This window comes from Coptis chinensis, chromosome 6, assembly GCF_015680905.1.
Source record: "Coptis chinensis isolate HL-2020 chromosome 6, ASM1568090v1, whole genome shotgun sequence".
Classification (NCBI taxonomy): domain Eukaryota; kingdom Viridiplantae; phylum Streptophyta; class Magnoliopsida; order Ranunculales; family Ranunculaceae; genus Coptis; species Coptis chinensis.
Window position 1 is genome coordinate 87,650,265 of NC_141461.1, and position 3,607 is coordinate 87,653,871.

General features: G+C 36.5%; 2 long non-coding RNA genes across 2 annotated transcripts; both read right to left on the minus strand.

Annotated features, from left to right (window-relative positions):
* LOC147495157 (uncharacterized) lies at positions 1–1,536 on the minus strand. Its single transcript, XR_015200155.1, has 3 exons — positions 1,444–1,536; positions 1,102–1,196; positions 1–992 (listed from the first exon to the last, which is right to left on the minus strand). It is a non-coding gene; the product is annotated as an uncharacterized LOC147495157 (long non-coding RNA).
* A 95-nt stretch (positions 1,537–1,631) lies between these two features.
* Positions 1,632–3,355, minus strand: LOC147495158 (uncharacterized). Its single transcript, XR_015197722.1, has 3 exons — positions 3,241–3,355; positions 2,257–2,356; positions 1,632–1,826 (listed from the first exon to the last, which is right to left on the minus strand). It is a non-coding gene; the product is annotated as an uncharacterized LOC147495158 (long non-coding RNA).
* Positions 3,356–3,607: the final 252 nt, after the last annotated feature.

Sequence of the window (3,607 nt, forward strand, 5' to 3'; positions counted from 1 at the left end):
TGTAAGTTTACACATTCATTCCTCGTAAGCACATATATATTAACATCCCCTCTATCAATAACTAATTTTGACAGCTTTCTCATTTTCTATTTTTCGAAAGTCACTCTATACTCCTGCTCACTCAAATATGTGATCTCCTCATTAATTTCACCTTGAAATAGTAAATCCTAAAAGAGAGACACCATTCAAACTTGCTTACCCAAAAAAAAGCATACCTTACTACCTTACTACCTTACCTCATTCAGTCAATCTACACTCTAAAATTCATTAACACAACCATACTATTTTATCTTAAAGTGAATTTATTCTAACTTGTAATTATGCAATATATATCTAGTAATAGAACACACACTACTCACATCAGCACCAAGTATAACAGCATCTTCAGCAAGAAACAAAGTCATATGACTAGTAAGATTAAAAGGAGCAGTAACCCAATTCCCACTTTGAACATTAAGTTGCCCACCACCTTACTTCCCCAACTTCAATATCTCAAATATCAGCCCAACCTCACCTCTATCTTTCTGAAAGACATGTGGGCTACTGGGGTACTAGCTAGGAACTACGGTCGAAGTTTGGAAAAGAAGGAACAAGGTGGCACAAAATATGGATGATAAAATATACAGTAGGTTAAATCTTACCACATGAGAACCGGCAAATTGCAACATAAGAAATTCAAGTTTCGATTTAGATGCAGCTTTCCAACTCTGCAACTCCTCAAACCTTAGGTCAGTTTCAACTAAACGAGTTGTGAGCTCCTCAGCACGTTGTTCAGACTCATGTGCATGTCTTTCAGCAGCCTTTGCTCTCCTTCTAAGCTCCTCTACTTCATAATTACGGTAAGCCGAGGAAGATGAGATTGGCTCCACGCCATGCCCAGGCCCACGATTGTAACCTGGTTTCTTACCCAATACCATTTCAGCTATCTCATCCTCAGTCCAAGGTTCAGAGCCTTCTTCCAGAGGCTGAAACTTTATCTCCAACATCTTGTTCTGTAAGTTTAAATTCCAAGGAAAAAAATGCAGTGTCAAACACTACTTTCTAGTAACTCGTATGTTTTAAATTACACACAATAAGCGAAATCAAAGACATGTTTATTACATAATTCTCTTCAGCCACGTGACTAGCCCATCCTTTCCCGGCATTAAAGTACATCATACGATAGAATTCAATCCTACTAGGTTCTTGTCGAGTTTCTGGATCACGTTGTAACACGTTCATCAGAAGATAAAAATAGGTGAGGATTAGTATGTCCACTAGCTACCACAAGTATGTTCACAAAGCATAATCATACTTAAAACAGTATCCGCTAGAACAAAGAAAGCCTAAGCTTGATCAACATATGATTCCATACAAATAGTGTCATTTATTCAAGGAGTAACATGTTTGTATAGGAGCATTGAATTTAATTAAAAAACAAAGAATGTTAGCTGTTTCTTATACCTTTTCCTCACGGTAGTTTGAAAATGACTTTGAACCACTGCGATGGTGCACTACTTTTTTCGCACAGTTTCCCTTGTTTTGCACATTGAGTTTCTGCCATGATAATTGTCCATTATAATACAACATAATAAGATTAGGATAATGCAATCTAAAGCAACTTTTGCAACTTTTACTTTAAACTTGTCAGTTTCGAACCACATAGTAATCTTTTCCCAATCTTCCAGTGAGACACCATCATATGGCTTTTCACGTCTCCAACGGTCACTTCCAACCTTTTTGTAGAACTTATGCAATCTACAACGGAATTCCCTAAACCGCTGGCCTAGAAACCTAGTGACAGCCCTTTCCACATGCGGGATATGCAAATCAATGTCAAACTTTGTCTACAAATAAAATTTGGGTGAGAGGGCTAATTAGTAATAAAAATTTAGTACAACAACCAATATATATATACAACTACTGTATGGAGATTTATTATCAAAATATGCTCATGCATAGCGGTAATAGTAGGCCAGTTTTCCTTCTTTACCAAAATCCAACTTTGAAAAGACAAAGTTGCATGCTTGCGGCAAAGTATGCCAACCTCAGTAGCAAACTGTGAACTCCACCTTCCAACCGGTCTCAACATCCCAGGTGGTATCTCAATTCTAGGCTTCTACCCCCCTTGTCTCACTCTATAGTTGTTTAGAGTATTATTTATTGCCTTGCCTTTTCTTTTTACTCTCGAGGTCGGTCGATTCTGATCAAAATTAAACCAACATAAAAAAGATGATCTAATTTATAGTTTGTAAATACAAAAAACTATTATCTTACCAACACTAGACACATTCCCTGAAATGACTGACTATGCAACTGAGTTTGGCACCTGCCCACTGGTAGCTCTCAAAGATCGTCCACCTGGTGCCATGATCAACTTCACCAGAAATTTATGTTTAAATAAACTATCACAAGATATATATATCTTAGCAAAACCATACTAGCAACTTATACTAGCAATAAAAATAATATTCCCATAAATTTTTCAATGTCTTGTAAACTCTCAACCAACTTAGCAAACCCACAAACCAGTAATAATGCTTCCAGAAATTACATACTTATAAATGTAAAACAATCACAACTAAACAAAAGGGGATATTCTAAATTGTATAAAGTTGAACCGCGTGGAGCCATCCTAAAAAATCCTCTGATCTCTCCACTTTAAAGTACGGAAATCTTTTGATTTCGATACACAAAAAGCCCAAAACCATATACAATTTTCCAAGCACTATCAAATCTCTGAGTAACTATTCACTGTGGTAGGTAAGACTTAATTAAGACTTCAATGTCCCTATTAAAGCAGGCTCCAGTGCATCTCTAGTTAGATTTCTTCTTTGTATAGTTTATCTATAGAGCAGTCTGATCACCCAAACATGGCTGATGCAATGCATGGTTTCTGTTGTTTGGATAAACTACCCCATTCGCTACGGTCCAAGTGATGTTTGATGATGCAGAGGAGAAGCAGATTATGAGTGAAGCTACCAGACCTTGGTTGGAAGAACTGAAAGATGTAAACTATAGTGTTGATGGTGTATTGGATGAGTGTCAAATTAGTATCATCAGCTCAAAACGTAAGGGGTTTGATGTTGATGAATCTTTCTCTAGCAAGAAGGTACTTTCCTACTTGCTATGTTATTTCCCTTGTTTCAAAACTGTTGTTGGTCATAGTAAGGAAACAAGGGAAGGACTTTACTCGAATTAGAATCATCTAAAGCTTTAGACTGGTGTTTAAACGAAAATAAGAGGAGATATTTCACTTACCAGTGAAAAGGAATGCTAGAAGTGAGTGTGTGCCGGTTTTATTAGTGAGTGTGTTATTTCTTTTCCCTTTTCTAATTTGATTGTTGTCATTGAAAAAATAGGCGCCAAAGCAAAAACGAGCGGTGGGAAGTAATGAAAAAAATGTTTAGTGAAAAAATATGCCGCTCAAGTGAAAAGAAGAGCGTGAGAAGTAGTGAAGAATGGCGCGAAGAACAAAAGGGTTACAAATAGATAGGGTGTCACTTTTTCCACCAATTCCGATTTTTCTTAAATTTGATCCGAGATATTTCCGAATTTGTTAATGATATATGCATATTGATATTTGAAAAAAAATCGGATCAGAATCGAATGTGTTTTCAAAATCCGA